General features: G+C 40.0%; 1 long non-coding RNA gene across 1 annotated transcript in view; it reads right to left on the reverse strand.

Annotated features, from left to right (window-relative positions):
• The window catches only part of LOC137850990 (uncharacterized), a 94,426-nt gene extending 82,207 nt beyond the window's left edge, over window positions 1-12,219 (reverse strand). Inside the window, exon 1 of the long non-coding RNA XR_011092938.1 lies at window positions 12,089-12,219. This is a non-coding gene — a long non-coding RNA (uncharacterized lncRNA). The remainder of the gene's footprint in view (window positions 1-12,088) is intronic.
• Window positions 12,220-16,567: the final 4,348 nt, after the last annotated feature.

Here is a 16,567-nt window from a genome sequence, read left to right on the forward strand (position 1 = left end):
CTCTATTCTTGATGCTTAAAGGCATTTGGAGAGGAAAAAAAAATAAAAATAAGAATAACACCACTTCTATATAAAAAAGCAATTTGCTGAGCAAACCCCTTAAACAGAGACTTCCTAAGTCACACACACAGAGGGCAACTGAGTGACCTGTATCTTAGGTGATTATTCCTCCCCACTGGATACAATGAACATAATGACTCAATTATCATCATAGGAGCACAAATGAGAAATGAGTGAGGAGCATACTAAGTGGACTTCCTCAGAGCATGATGCTAAGATTTCTGTCAGTTTAAGCAGCTGTCTGCATAACACCACAAATTAGTCCTTCCTCACACAAGTCCTTGAGGACTGCTTTTCACAGGGAGAGGGAAAGGAAAGAGAGTGAGAACTCTGAGCAAATTATTGGGATTTGAGGCCCTTGCCAGTTCAGATTCATCTACTAGAAATATTTTTCTGACTGATATTTATTTTTCAGGAGAAATGGGACACCACAGAATAACTTTTCTTAATGTTTGACATATACAAGTGTAATATTCAGTCCATATCAGGAAATGTCTTGTTCAAATAACATATATTTCCCAGCAGGCGCTATAAAAAGCTTTTCTAGCACAATTAGCATAATTGAATAAAAAGAATAAGGATCAGGTTTCACATATACAGACTTCTGGTTAAAAGCAGAAGCTGGAATATATTTTTTGGAGAATATGGTATTATTTCCCAAGGAGAATACTCCACAGCAGAAAGCAAAAAAAAAAAAAAAAAAAAAAAAACGGGAAAATCAAGTGTTTTCAGATGAATGTATCAGCTATTTCACGTACTTCTTGTTTAACTGGGGTGACTACTACGATTGTTTTAATCACTATCCAGATGAAATAATTACTTGAAAAGTCATTCAAACTTTAACAACTCACATAACGTGACTGCAAAGAGACCTAAGTATAAGACTTGGAAAAATGGAACATATCTATTTCTTCTGGACTGCTCAGTTTCAGTCATTTTGGCTTATCTATTTGAAGTCAATTCTAAGTCACCACATGATTCTCTGCGTAAGGAACTTCTCATCTATGCTACTTGGGCAGGCAGAGTTGCATCAGAAACTCAACCACTTCTACCAGCATGCTGTGTGAAATGCCAGCCGACCCCACGCCTCGAGATGCACTGGTACACCAGAAGGCATTGTACTGGAGGTCAGGTACAACCACAGGGCAAGATCAAGACAATTGGAGATGTTAGCAGCTGTTATGCATGCCAAAAGTAAACAACTCACAACAGTGCAAAACAAAAAGGTTATAAAACAAAAACACCCCATGTAAGCAAAACATTTTGAAGTTGACTCCTGGCATGAAAAACAGTGACCTCAGCAGGTACAATGCTTTCCATTCCTGCCAGGCATCTGTGATGATAATACAAGTCGGCCAGGACAGGGGGCTGGTTGGCCTTAGTCTGCTCTATCAGCGACCAAAGAAAACTGAATAAATTTTAATGTAAAAATTTACATAATTTACATTTACAAGTGGAGAATTGGAAAGAAAAAATAAAAAATAGAAATAAAACAAGAAATATTGAAACAACTTCTCTCCTGCCATTTATCTCTGTAGTCCTGTCCTAACTCCCAGGCTAGAATCAGTCAGTTCACGGATTGTCTTATTTGCAGCAATTTCCACTCAGTTCCCTCTTGTCACTAAGAAATTTTATGACCTCCAAGATGTGGCTGTCTACTCCTTGTTCCTCTGAGGAGTCCTCTGGACCTCTCTGCCTGACACCCCTGCTGAGGAGTCTTGAGAATTTTCTCTTCCCTGAAAAAAACAATTCTTCCGACCCTCCACATGATCCAATAGGTTTAAAAGGAATATAGTACAGTTGCCAGTAAGAGTTACCAATCCAGTGTCGTTCACCCAACAGTTTCAGTGTTTCTTCTCTCAGTATACAGACCAAGCTTTGCAATACTTCTTCCTGGGCCAAATCACAGAATGGTTTGGGTTAGAATGGACCTTAAAGATCATCTAGTTCCAATCGCCCTCTGCTTCTGTGTTAGAAAGCATGAGGGGAAAAAAAAAAAAAAAAAAAAAAAAAAAAGGAGAGAGAGAGAGAGAGAGAGAGAGAGAAAAGCAAGATTTGCTGGATTACAACTCTTTTGCCACATCTGCTCTATGTGCAGAGGCATGATCTTCAGCAACAGTCCAGACCAGAAGCCAGAAGGACAAATATACCAAGTTTCTGTGGTTGCAGATACAGATATCTTTTCAACAGTTACAGCACTGACTTTATTTTGGCTTCATCATGCATTCTAGAAACTCCTGCTATATGTGTGTGGGACTGTATTAAACTGCAAGTCTGGGGGGATAATTTCTTCACCTTTATTTTATTATTATTACTTTTTTACAGAAACATTTGGAAATTACTGAATTAGTTTCCAATTCACTTTGACCCAAATCCTAGCCAGTTATTTAGCTGCTGATATATATATCTCAGTAATGAAAGCAAAACAAAAGGTAACCTAGCTCTGGTAAGTGACTTAGTTTTACGCACATCTTCCTCTAGTACAGCTGTGTCCACATATGTCTGACTGTGCTTTGGCGTAAACTAATCTCCATGTTCCCACACAGCTCCGTGCTATTTTAGCACAGCTGCATGGCATTTGGGGGGAAAAAGCACGTGATGCTAAGTGTTCCAGTGAACTGTATGCACTCTGCAATTATTTTGCAGCCCAGTGTTGGATGTCTAACTGGATTCTAGGACTTAAAAAGGGGTAATGGACAGAGGTCTCTCACTGAAATCTTCCAGTATTCCATAAATCATCTGCTTTAGCAGTGCAGTCCAAGTTGAGGTAGTAGTAAAGCAACACATGGGAGGTGCTACTAGGTGTTATAATCTTGTCATTAATTACCATTAGTAGTTTTATACGTCTTAGGAGCCCTGAGTACAGCTGACTGCAGATGAGTTGGGAGACTTGAAAAGTCAGATTGCAGAGGAAGATATGACAGCAAAATCTGCATGACTTTTTTTTTTTTCAGAGCAGTATTGTTCAATGGAACACCACATCTGGTTTTAGCTTGGACACAGTCGTAGTACAGACCTGGCATGACCTGCAGGGAATGGCGTGCTGACAAATTCATTCTTCTAGAAACCAGTGCAAACTCACTCCGAGCAGCAGAAGCTGAAGATAATCATCAATAATTTCCTCAGCAGGGTGAAGAAAGCGTCTGTTATGATTTGGAATTGCACTCTCAGCCTCCACTAATTGACAGACATCCAGTTCAGTGCACTAGAACAATGTTCAAGCCATTCTCCCAGAGGCAGGCAATACTTAGTGGTATTAAGCTGTACTAGAAGTGCTATTCAGCCTGTTCACTTCAGGTATACAGCAAAGGAGCTCAGAATTGCTTCCCTTCTCTCTCAGGGAGACTTACCTCTCTCCATGAACTATATAGGGAACTCAGTCTCTTATCTTTGATTACCTGAATTACATTTAAACAGACATCCGATGTATCTAGCACCTAGCCTTTCTCTTGTACAAAGTTACAAATCCAACAGGGATGCTTCTGGGTCTTTTAAGGCCCATTTGACACCTGTGGAAAATTCCTGAATAGCAAGCATAATTAATAGTTCCTGAGTACTAAGCATAATAACTGCTTGATGGCGATGGTAGAACATTTTGCTCCCACACCCACTGTGTTCAGTAAGGATGGTGGAGGTACTTTTGTCATTCCATAAGGCTACTACTGGATGCACCTGCTAGATTGTACTGCAGTTCCTCGTGTATCTTCCCATGAGACTGCTCCAGGGCAGACTCTACCTGGCCTTCTAGAATCTGGAAAACCAGGGTCCCTCCTTTGAGACATAACATGCCAGACAAGAGTCTCATGTCCAGGAGAACTGTGCCTTCTCAGGAGGCAGGCACTGGCAGATGAAGGCAACTTAATTGGATTCAAGGTCCTACTGCCCATCAGTGCAGACCTCCATGACAGAGCTGGTTGACAACATCTCTTGCCAAGCTACAGTCACTTTTGCCTCAGTACACACAATTAGCAGGAGCACTACATGTAGATACTCCACTATAGCCTAACTGAAGAGCTTTTTGGCCCAAACTCACGTTTTGCTACCATTTGCTGATAGTTGTTGGTGGGTCTTGACAGCTGTGCAAGGATACCCTTTCCAAAGGGCAAGAAAATCCAAGACATAACCATACGGCTCAGCTCACAAACAGCCCTGAACGGAGCTTATTGCTGAGCATGCTGTACAAGGAGAGATATAAAATGGTTTATGAGTAGCTGAGAAATTTTGAATAAGGAAGCATCCAGAAAGGTAGTTCTAGGACAGTAGGGTCACAAGGAAGACAGGCAGCTTGGTAGGAACGAGGAGCTGTACTGTGTGGAATGGCAGGGACACTGTCAAAATCTTTCTAGGACAGTGAGCTGCAGAGTTCCATGCATCCATAGAATCATAGGATATCCCGAGTTGGAAGGGACCCATAATGATCATCAAGTCCAACTCCTGGATTCCACATGAAGCTCATTCTAAAAGCTTGTTTTAGCATACTTCCAAGTAAAACAGGCCTAGGAAGGACTTACCAATTCTGCTGATGAAGATCTACATCTGAAAGATGAAGATCTTCAGTAAACAGGTGTCATTGTTTTGGCTGGGACAGTTCTACAGTCTTTGTAGAGGCTCACACAATGCTGTGTTTTGGATTTTTGATGAAACCGGTGGTGATAGCACGGGGATGTTTAGGTTGCTGCACAGCAGTGTTCACACAGAGCCAAGGACCTTTCTGCTCCTTGTGCTGCACTGCCAGCAACCAGGCTGGGGGTGCACCAGGAGCTGGGGGGGATACAGTCAGGACAGCTGGCCCAGGCTGGCCCAGGGGATGTCCCACACTGTGTGGGGTCATGCTCAGCAATAACAGCTGCGGTAAAGAAGGAAGAAGGGAGGGGGAGACATTCAAAGTGTTGGTGTTTGTCTTCCCAAGAAACCATTACATATGGTGACCCCTACTTTGCTGGGAGTGGCTGAACACCTGCCTGATGATGGGAAGTAGTCAATGTATTCCTGGTTTTGCTTTGTTTGCGCATGTGGCTTTTGCTTTTCCTAGTAAAATGTCTGTATCTCAACCCATAAGCTCTTGCACTTCTGGCCTTTCCAATTCTCTCCCTCATCCCACCTGGGGAGAATGAGCAAGCGGCTGTGTGGAGGCTCAGCTGCCTGCTGGGGCTAAACCACAACAGGGAATAAAAATTAATACAAGAAGCAAACAGATCACCTGGACTAATGAGAGAAAGCATATAACATATATGGTTCACATAAAATACATGGAAAAGCATAGCACTTCAGTAAAGAACAATTTCTGCAAGTTAGTTACTTAATCTAGCTCCTAAATAACTGTGTTTAAAAAACTTCTCATGAGTCATTCTTATTGTACATTTCAAAGTTTTCACACATTTTACAAACGTTATTCAAAAGCTTAGATGTTATGTAGCAAAATGTAGAAACTTCCAGAACTCCAAAGTCTGAAGTCAAATACCAGATTTTTCCCTAATAAATAAAAGCATCTTACAGGAATGGCTCCAAGCTAAACAAACTGATAATACTTTGAGTAGTTTTTGAGTAGTTTTGAGTAGTCCTTTGAGTAGTTTTGAATTTCAACTTCTAATGAAGTCAAGGAGTTTATTATTCATTTTATATTTATCCTTGTTAAATTAAGATTATTTTTTTAATTAGCAGAATGCACATGGTATCTGAAATACAGTTACCTTTAAAGTTGTTTCCTCCTGAAACAGGGTAATACAAACATGAAGAGAAAAAATTGTGCATAAGAAACCAAAGACACTAGAAGGAGCAAGCCCAAATGCATTCTAAGAAATGTTTGGCTTCAATGTACAGAAACATAAACACCAGGGTTTAGGGACAAAAGGATAGACATCTTCATCATAAATCCTCTTTATTTCTAGCAAAAACTCATACAAATGAATATTCCTACATGGAAACAAAAAATCAGAGGAGGTTAACTTCTACCAACAAAACCTTTTCAGAGAAAGCATTTGGTCTATTACCAATTCCTCACCTAGACCACAGTAGCAGAGCAGAAAAAGCATGAGTCTGTGTTTTATCTTCCTTTTATTTGCTTAAAAGGGTTTTGATTAGGTATCATAAGTGCTAGCTCTCATTTCCTGGGGAAAAGTATGCATTTTGTCTCATGTGGGCAGGGGCTAACAGCTGAAATCTACCTATTCATTTCTGCAAGTGACATCATTCTAAAAGGGTTGGTTCTTCCAATACAGAAAGACACAAGTGACTGATGGCTTAGGGTAATTAAATACTCTAATTACATCCATAGCCAGATGCACCTCTTATCAAAGCTTTAATTTGTAAGAAACAGGAAAAAAAAGATTCTGAAAATGAGTAATTTCCCCTCTAATCTCACTGTGTATGCATTGGCATTTCTAAAGCTTCTTTGCTGTGGTTTTATGATTACTGTTTTCTTACATCATTGTCTTGTATTTACTACCAAGCGAAAACAGTTTACTTCATAAACCACAAAAGCCCCTTGATATCCCTTTCAGTGTAGCATTAATAATGTATTCCGATGTCCTGAGCATTATCCTAGATAGTTTATCAACAGCACATTAACCACTTAGTCTCATTACTTTCTGTACAGTGTTGCTGTCTTAAATTGCATCAGTTCCTGTCTCCATCCATTTTGGACTGAGAAACAGAAACCATCCTGCCACTAACCAGTGGTCATTAATGGTGGTCTCATCTCAGAGACACACGGGTACCGTTTTTGAGACATCACAAGCAGTTCTACCCACACAGCATCTAAAATGCAACTTTGAACACAGGCAAGGCTGTAATTCCCCAGTAGTCACATGTGCATTTCCTACTGCAACATCTTTTTTCCAGTCTTGCAAAATCCAGGGTTGGCTCACTTGTATTCATCAGGAAGCATAAGAACAACAAACAAGAAAATCCCACCCTTAGCAACAGTTCAACGATTTTTGAACCCATTGTCTGACAACAATTGTCTGACAGGCAGCTGGCAACACACATTCTGGCCTTCTTCACTGCTTTCTACCTGGGGCCGCTTATTGTCTCCCTACCTACCCTATTCCATCCAAAATCAGTAAACATCCAACTGCTTAGATCATGACTTCAGCCTCCTTCATATTCACTTTACTCAAACAGGGCGTTATGCTTCCTCTCAGCTTGCTCCCTATAGGCTTCATCCCAGTAGTGTGCATATAGTTACTTCATTTTATCCTCAAATTCATCCATACTGTTCTTTGCTGTAACAAACCCAGAAAAATTGACAAAAACAGGTAATGCAGACTGTAGTTTTGGCTTGAACTTCAGGCTTTTATACCCCACAGTTCACCACTGTTTCAGCAATTCATGTTTTTAATGTAACTTATTTGCACATGAAATCTCAGGAGGAAGCTAAGTTTATTTTATTTGATAATGAGCTGACTATTAGCAGAGCTTTACCAGCCTGACAGCTATGCACACAATCGGTGTTTGACAGAAACGTTTGTGGATATTGGCTTATGTTCAAAGGTGATTCAAACACTTGAAACTACATCTCCTTTAAAATAGACCTTAGAGCAGATTCAAAGCCTAAAAGTCTGTATGTAAAAGAAATCTCACCTACTGTAATCTAGTAAATTACTGTAATTAATTGAATCTGTGCTGTGAATCTAGATATTCACTTTTACTAAAATTTGTAAACATTTAATACATTTGAAACAAATTTCAGTCAAACTGGTTTGGAATTAATTCAGAGGGGATTGGGTTTGGTGGTGAAGAGGGACATAACGTAGAAGGATTTTTTTTCTAGCTTGTTTGTTTAAAGAAATCATCATTTAAAAACATAAGAATTCAGAAGATAACTCTAAGGGATATGAGATAACTGAAACGAAAGAAAGTTATCCAAATATTATGTTCAATTCAAGAGTCAGAAGTACACCCCATAGATGTCCTTCACATGAAACAATGAGTAAAATATATATATATATATATATATATATGAACAAAGAAAATGGAAAATAAGCAGCATGTCCAGATTTTGATGACAATTGAGAGAGAGGAAAAAAAAAAAAAAAGTTTTCCAAATCACAGACACCTAAAGCATGAGGTTGGAGACTGGGACATTTTGTTGAGGTTTACTTCAAATGTTGTGACATCCAATATAAACACTTCTCCCATTGAGACTGGACACTTGTCAACAGGTGTAATGCATACAGCTTTGTTTGTTTTTGTTTTGTGTTTGTTGTTTTTTTTTGTTTGTTTTTTGTTTTTTTGAGGTCTATATGTGAAAACCTCTAGATCCTGAAAACTACAGCTGTCAACATTGCTATGCAACAACTGAAACAGGACAGCCCTTTAGTAATGCTTACACAGAGCCAAATACTTTTCAGCTCCTCGCAGTGCCCCATCACCAAGGAGGCTGGGGGTGCATCAGAAGCTGGGAGAGAACACAGCCAAGACAGCTGGCCCAACTTGGTCAAAGCTCTAAGACCAGGTTAGATGAGGCTCTGAGAAACCTGATCTAGTGGGTGGCATCCCTGCCTGTGGCAGGGGGGTTAGAACTAGTTGATCTTTGAGGTCCCTTCCAAGCCAGGCCATTCTATGAACTAAGATTTTTATTCTGTTGCAGTATCAAACTATATTGAATATATAAATGTGTATGTACATAGAATATATGCATTGTCTATAAATCCTTAGGGTTCCTGGTTTTGGTTTTATCTGCTCTTTCAGAAAGTAAGAACTTCTTATCCCTGCTTGTATTAGCCAGCCATGTAATCTTGTCCTAGAGAAATAAAATGCAAGATGCCATATGAACTTCTTTGCACATTTTATACAAATAAATTGATCTTCAAAAGGGATTGTACTGTGCAGAAAACCAAGGCAGAGAAAGGTCAATTCTCTGTTTCCAGAAGACAACCTCCTTTTCTATTGCTTCACACTCACATGCTAGCTGTTTGTTCCACTTTTTAAACCGACCTTTTTGAAGGACTTCAGAATATTTCCTAATGAATAAAGCATTACTAGACTAAGTCCACAGCTTAGGAGCTGGTGCATAATAAAGTTTAAAGAAAAAAGATGCTGAAAGAACACTAGTTATAAATAGCTTAGCATGCCATCAAATGAGATCTTCAAGCCTAGTTTAAAGGCATGGTCATTGCACACAACACTATCATGCTTAACATTCCCCCCAGAATTTCTAAGTTTGCATTTAATAGGCTTAAAAGCTTTCACAAGAACTAAAAAGTAACTCTTATTCATTTTTAAAATTATTTAGTTTCTGTTTTAACTGCTGGGGGGGGGAGGAGGGGAGCAAGGGAGAGGGGGAAGGGTTAAGGGGAAATAGTCATTTAAAGTTAAAAACATAACGTGTGGTTGTGGTTGGGCAGCAACAGAGATTCTTAAATAAATTTCCATGGTACAATCTTGTTGAAAGAACCAAATATCAGAAATATCACAGATTTCACAGGTAGGTCCATGATTTTTTATTTATGCATAAAGAGATCACAGCTGCTGAGCATTAATACTGAAGATGGGTATGTTCATGACATTGATATTCTCACAAAGAAGGATCAAGATGCTCACAGTTTTATGTAATTGCACAGAAATAAATAGATTATTGGTTTTGCATGTTGCCAGAGAATTGAAAACATCTACAGTGAATAGTTAGTAATTACATAAATAGCTGTCACATGTATCACTGTCTCAATTCTGCAATGCCATTAAGGACAACAATGATCTGCAACAGCAAGAATCTGATCTTAGAGGCAGAGTCAAACTTTACCACTTCGGGTTTTACCACATGTGAATAACATATATTGAAAACTCCATACAAAAGCTGGGTCTCTTTAGAATCAAAGTGATTACATTTGAAATAGCTGACTTAAGTTCAAGGCAAGCAAGAACACACACAACACATAAGTAGAGAAGCTAGACTCGGTTTTTTACTTCCCACCCATTGAGGCCACTCTCAATTATCTTTGAGAGATGATGGCAACTGGGAGAGATTTCTGAGGACTGGCAGAAAGCAAGCACATTTCTTGTCTTCAAGAAAACCAAGCAGCAGGATGCCAGGAGCTAGAGGCTGGCCAGCATCACCTCAGCACCCAGGAAAGTGATAGAACAAGCAACACTGGAAAAAATTCAAAATATGCTAAGGAAAAGAAGGCAGTTGAAACTAGTCAGCATTGATTTATGAACAGTAAATTGCACTTGAGTCACCTGATAGTTTTCTACAATGTGATGAGTAGTCTGGTGGATGCGGGGAGAGCAGTCAACTTTTTGTACCTTGACTTGAGAAAGATTTTTGACTAATATCTTCATAGAGAAACTGATGACTGGGTAAGTAGACAGGGACAAGGACAAAAAAGTAAACTGAACTGCCAAATTCATAGATGTGATCATCAACATGAAGTCCAACTGGAGGCCATTCACCAGAGGTGTACCTCAGGGATTAGCACTGGGTCTAGTTCTATTTAACCTCTTCATTAATGCCTAGGCAATGGGATGGAATGTGCCCTCAGTAAATTTACAAATACAAAGCTGGGAGAAGTAGCTGGTACACCATAGGGTTTTGCTACCTTTCTGAGGGACCTTGATGGGCAGGAGAAATAGGCAAATAGGAATTTCATGAAGTTCAGCAGCTACTCCCAGTTTCTTGTCATAGGAGAGCATGACTAAAATCATATGCATTATCTGTCACCTCTGAATCCTTTATGCAATTTACACAATAAGGTCCGCTTTGGACATTTCTTCAGCAACAGAGAGCTGCACAGATCATTGTTTGGCTCAGAAAGTTAAAATCATCAGTGGAAAACAAAAGTCCTCAAGACCAACAACCACATTTCTCTACCTGATAACATGCATGCATCAATGCATAACCATGGTTCCCGCATAGCTCAGATAAAAGGCCACAGAGAGAAAGATGTCTCTAAACTTTACCAGAAAGGATAGGCCTCAACCAAAACACCTGGTCTTGAGAAGGCTGAAAAATAGAAATCCAACCTGTGCCCCTTTTTCTGAGAAACAATCTAGTCCGGGTCTGCAAAAGGCAAAATAACAAGTGAAGCCCTGCAGTAGTGATACATATCCTAAGGCTGTCTCTAACCATTTCATTCTTCTACAGATAGCAGCTGCTTTCAGAAACCATTAAAACCTCACACATCATTTCACCTTCTTTCCAATAAATAACCATTCAAAGGAAACAAATTTCTCCTTATTTCTCTCCATACATTGCAGAAGCATGGGATAAAAATAAATCAGATACTCGATACTGACATGCAATGGCAATCTACCTGTTTCCTTCATGAATCTTCCTATACCTCATTTCTCTCATCTGTGGCAGTGGACAGCAGATATCCACCCTCCTCAGAAATCATAGCATAACGTAAAACAAAGGGAGTAAAATAAAAAGATGAAATAACCTTTACCCTCGATGCTATCTGTAGGGCTCCTGGTACAGTTCATTGACTGCAACCAAATGAGTTCACCATGCCTAACATTACGGAGCTACTTGAAGGAAAATAATTTACTGCCAGGACAATTTATCTCAACGTCTCTGACTCTATTCTCAACTCCAGTCATCAAAGGCTGGATCTATTAACTTGCAAGAGATTCTTTAAAATGGAGCCTTTCTCCTGGTACTTAAGAAGGGGGAGGCTGTGTAGGAGAGGAGCAATAAGATTCTCATTTATGTGATTTAATTTAACTCAGAATATGCTCCTTATTAGAAGATGTGTGGGTGGTGGTGTTTTCCTGTTTAAAATGTTATTAAAGGGACTCCAATAAGGGTTTCATTATTATAAAGTGCAATCAAAGAAATTGTTTTCTACCAATTAAATGCTGCTAAATGAATACTTAAAAGCAGTGGCAGCTATAATGCTTTTCAGCTGGTGGAGATCTCAAAAAAAAAAATGTAGTAAATTTGTGTGCCTGTTTGCACACACACAACAGAAATTTGAGGATTATATGTTAAAAGCCAGAATGATATAGGTTATTAATTACTCAGATAATATTAGAAATGCAAGAATATTAATTGTTTATATAGAAAAATAGGAGAAATGGCCATTACCTGGTTTCTCTCTCCTGCATGTGCCTTTTCATACCTGAGCTCCTGCATGTAAGTTTGTACATAGCCTTTGAAAGCCCCACTGAGGTCCTCGTTGCAGATAAAAAAAATGTATGATGACTCTGTAATGCAAGAAGTTCTTTTTTCTATGTCATTATAAAAAGGAAGGCACACAGGCCTATACAATAAATAATCACCACTTACCTCATGAACACAATCACAGGACAGCTGGGACCATGTAACCTTCTCTCACTTTCCACACTTAATCTTGTTTGGCTCTGCAGCTTTGCTGACAGCTGGGAAAATACCCACTGAAAGCTGCTGCACAGGTACAGCATGCTGTCTTTTCCTGCATTACCTGTGTGTTGTGGTGCTGGGTTTTGCACAGCACAGGAGGGAAAAGAATCTCAGTAACATTTTATTGAGGATTTTAATCCTCTCATAGGACTGATCCCACAATCCCCAGGCATAGGCTGCCCCTGGCTGAAGGGTCCTTAAGTGCAGAGCTGAGCACTTAGGATTAAAAAACCTACAGTATCTCCACATTTTGCTATAAAGAGGGAATGTTACAACTCCTAAGTGCACAGCAGAGGGAAGAGGGTGAAAGAGATCTCAATAGCTATCTAAATATTTGTGATGGATTGTGTGTGCTGTAGTGAAACCAGCAGTTTTAGGGCACTTCCATTCCTAATTAGGCATCAGTGTGCTGACAAACACTTTAGAAGGAACTTAACTTGGAGATAAGTCTTATTGCTGTCCTAAGGCCCATAGAAAGCCATTCAGATGGACTGCAGTCAGAGCATAAACAAGATGTGGACTTTGCCTTTGACACATGCCCAGATCACACCAGCAGGACAACATCTGTGAGGCATTTCAGACATGAATGTTATATTGTTCTGCACCTACCATAAGAGGTGAGGGAAACAAGAGAATAGGCTCCTAGTTTCAGATCTGCCTTTTTTCCTTTTCCAAAATCTCTTTTGTTTTATTACCCCTGTATGCTTTGGCTGGCAACCCCAAAGCACATTTGTTTCCCACTAATACCTATGATTTTTTTTTCTTCTCGTTTCCCTCAGTTTGGTGTGGTTTCTTGCATAAGCAGATCATTCCTAACAGTTATACTGAATACTCCTCTCATTTCATTGTTTGTATGTCAAGTCTAAAAATGCAAAACCACATGAAACACAGACTTATTTGCTATTTTAAGGTATTTTCAGTCAAGACTAAGTAGGCAGAATCACATGACTGTCTCCTCAATAACATAAGAATGTGTAACCTTGGCCAGGCAATGATACTTTGATAGTCCTCAATTTTTCTGCATTACCAAAAAGAAATAATCTCACCTTATCCACAGTGCTCCTAGATCCCCTTATCTGCAAATAAAGGGTTGTTTCTGCCACCCTGTGCTTTCAATAACTAGACATAATTATCTGGAAAAGAGTAGTCTTACAGATCACGCTCAGTTGATAACCTCACATCCTGTGTTCACTCACAGAATTACTCCTGCATGGTTGCCTTCCCAGGTACACAGTGAGAACTCCCAGTTTGATCCACATTTCTCCATGTGTTTGTAGCAGATGAGTTAAGTGGTGACCATTTAGCAGAAGTGCCTCCCTCAGAGCTGAGGTAGGTACAGGCACCACTAAATTCCTCACGCAACATGCCTTTTTTCCATGATATTCCAAGGAATAATCCTGTTGGTCTGTTGAGAAAAGTCTTGGTTCTTTGAAGCGTGAAGCAAAATGTGGAGGCAAAGAGCTTGCACTGCAGTGTTTTGCTACAGAAATTAAAGACTGAGATAAAGTTAAGGATCTACTCAGAGCCTACTGAAGAACCAGAAATGGAAATATAAGGAAAACCAAGGCAGACAACAGAGACAAATCCCCATGCACAGTTAGCAGAACAGAAATTGGGAAGATGACATTGCATCCTAGAGACAGGAAAGTCAGCTGAAGGGGTCTAGGCCCCTGAATGACTGGGCACCAGTGCTCTCACCTGCCAGTTCCAGTGCACAAGCTGGCTTTGCTAATTTACTAATGTAGGAGCTGGGTCACAGAGAAGTTGACAACAACAACAAAACAGATAAAACACCTTTCTTGATTCTCACTCTAGATCTTTGTAGTGGTCCTGACAAAGGAACTGTTGTGCTTTCAGGAGCTGGTGATCCCTGTAACAGTGAACCTCAGTAGGCACAAGCCTATGCTATGCTGCATGTACGGAGCGGCTTTCAGGCCTGTGCTGTGCTGCACAAATTCCTTGGCCAAAAGATCAGCTCAGCGCACTGAGTGTGACAGAAGGGCCTGCAGGCAGCTCCCACCCAGTACCAGCAATTACCCCTGTAGTAATTATTGGAGGACTTGTTAGTGTTAGATCAGAGGTTGGACTAGGTGATCTTGGAGATCTCTTCAACCTACATGATTCTGTGAACTGCTAAACTGGATCAGATCAATAGCCAGTGCCAGCACTACCCTCCAGCTATGACTGGTGCCACACTTTTTGAGAAAGTAGTAAATTCTATGGCCATGATATCTGAAGACCACCATCCCAGAAGAAGTTTTGTCTTACATCTATATTATTATTTACAGCCTGACTTATGCTCTCAACCCATTGTTGTTACATATAACATTAGTCTACAGCAGTTGGGGATGCGAAACAAAGTCCATCCATACCAGCTGCCTCAGTGGTATGGGTCCTCGGGTTAAGGTCAGGACAACAGGGGGCTGACATCCTTGAGTGCTGCTGCCAGCTTTGGCCCAGCTCTTCTGCAAGCCAGCACCCTGAGCACAACTCATTTAGCACTTCCCTTTTTACAGTGAGGATTGTTCATCGGAGGCCAAACCACACAGAGTCTAAAACTCTACCATGCTAAGCATTGTTTCTCAGTGTGACATCTGAACAGCTCTTCCAAAATATTTCTTCTTGCAGTGTCCCATGACCAAGGATTTCTCCACAGGAGCCTTCTCCATGAAGTCAGAAGAGGATGAAAATTCAACTTAAGCTTTTTGGAGACTTGACTTCCTTCTGCTATCATACTTTTTCATACTTCCCCCCCACACACACTTGTAACAGAATAAAAAGAAATAAAAAGAAGTCCTGGTTTTAATCCTACAAGACTTCAGTTGCTGGCCTACCCATACTTTTCCTAGCCACACTTCTAGCCCAGCTGAGCTCTTCCATCAGGTGGTCTGTTAAACCAGTTGCCTCCATCCAAATCTAGAGCAACTATGCTGGCTGAGTTCACCAGCTGTCACTAATCATTCATTTTCTGGGGTGCATTCACAGATTCCTGCTAAGTTGTTTCTCTCAACACCATTTTGTAACAGCATAAGCCCATGTATAATAGCTACCAGTTCCCAGTTATGTGCATAAAATGTCTGCATATTGAAAATATTAATAAATGGAACAGGTTCAGTGGGGTAGAAAAAAAATGGGATAGAAAGAGGGAGAGGAAATTTATTAGAAAATGACTGTTTTTTTATTTCGTCATTGTAAACAAAGAGAAAACCAAAGCTGAGTAATTATTGTCTGTTTATCTCACAATCTATGCTACAAATATGTGTGCATTGGTGAAATATAATTTATTCTAATCCTGTTCAGCATCACACCACACTACGAGCAATAAAGGTTTGGATAAAATATGATCCAAATAGCTTATGTTCAAAACACCAAATCAACCAAGAATAATATTGCAAAACAACTCCATTTTATGAAAACAACCATTAGCATATTTTCAAGTGAAAGATTTACTGTGACTGGAGGAAGGACAATATTCAGGCTGGAAAGCAAGATACGCATTCAGTTATGCAGTTTTCTAGCATGTCTTTGGATAAGTTATTAAACATCAGTTTCTTAGCTGAAATAGCAACTCCTTTCCTCCTTGTCCCTATCCCACCACCCACTGAACTGGAGCTGTTCATGGTTGTGCCACTCTGGATCTTCCACTGCCTGGTATGCTTAAAACTCCAGAGATCTGGAAATTCAATACCCTATTTTGATTTTTAAAAAGTAACAGTCTGAACTACACCTCATTTCCTTAAGGCCAGTCTGAACCAACTGTTGAGCTGCACCCTTTCAATTAGCCCTGGCATGTCACTATGTGCCCAGCAGGGCAGAGCAAACAGCAGGAATAAGTTTTTGAAAAGCTGCTTTGCAAGGAGAGATGCATACTGGTTAACACTGCAAATGCAGTCTTAGGAAATAGTCTTTAGAAAGAGGCTTTTGGTATTAAAATTCTTTAAAGCTTGGGAGTGATAAAGCTGTATGACACTGCTCTGCTGTAATGCACACTGTCCAGTCTTACTTTCTTTGTATAATAGCACAGGAAAATCTCCTTCATTTATAGTCTTCCTCCAACCAGCCCCTGTGAATAGCCTTCACTCTCCACCCAATGGAAAGAAGACAGAGAGACGCAATCACAATCTAGAATATGTTTTATGAAAAGGTAAATTGCTGTATCTACAGGCACTTCCCCACCATCAGCTT

This window comes from Anas acuta, chromosome 2, assembly GCF_963932015.1.
Source record: "Anas acuta chromosome 2, bAnaAcu1.1, whole genome shotgun sequence".
In the NCBI taxonomy this organism is placed as follows: Eukaryota; Metazoa; Chordata; class Aves; order Anseriformes; family Anatidae; genus Anas; species Anas acuta.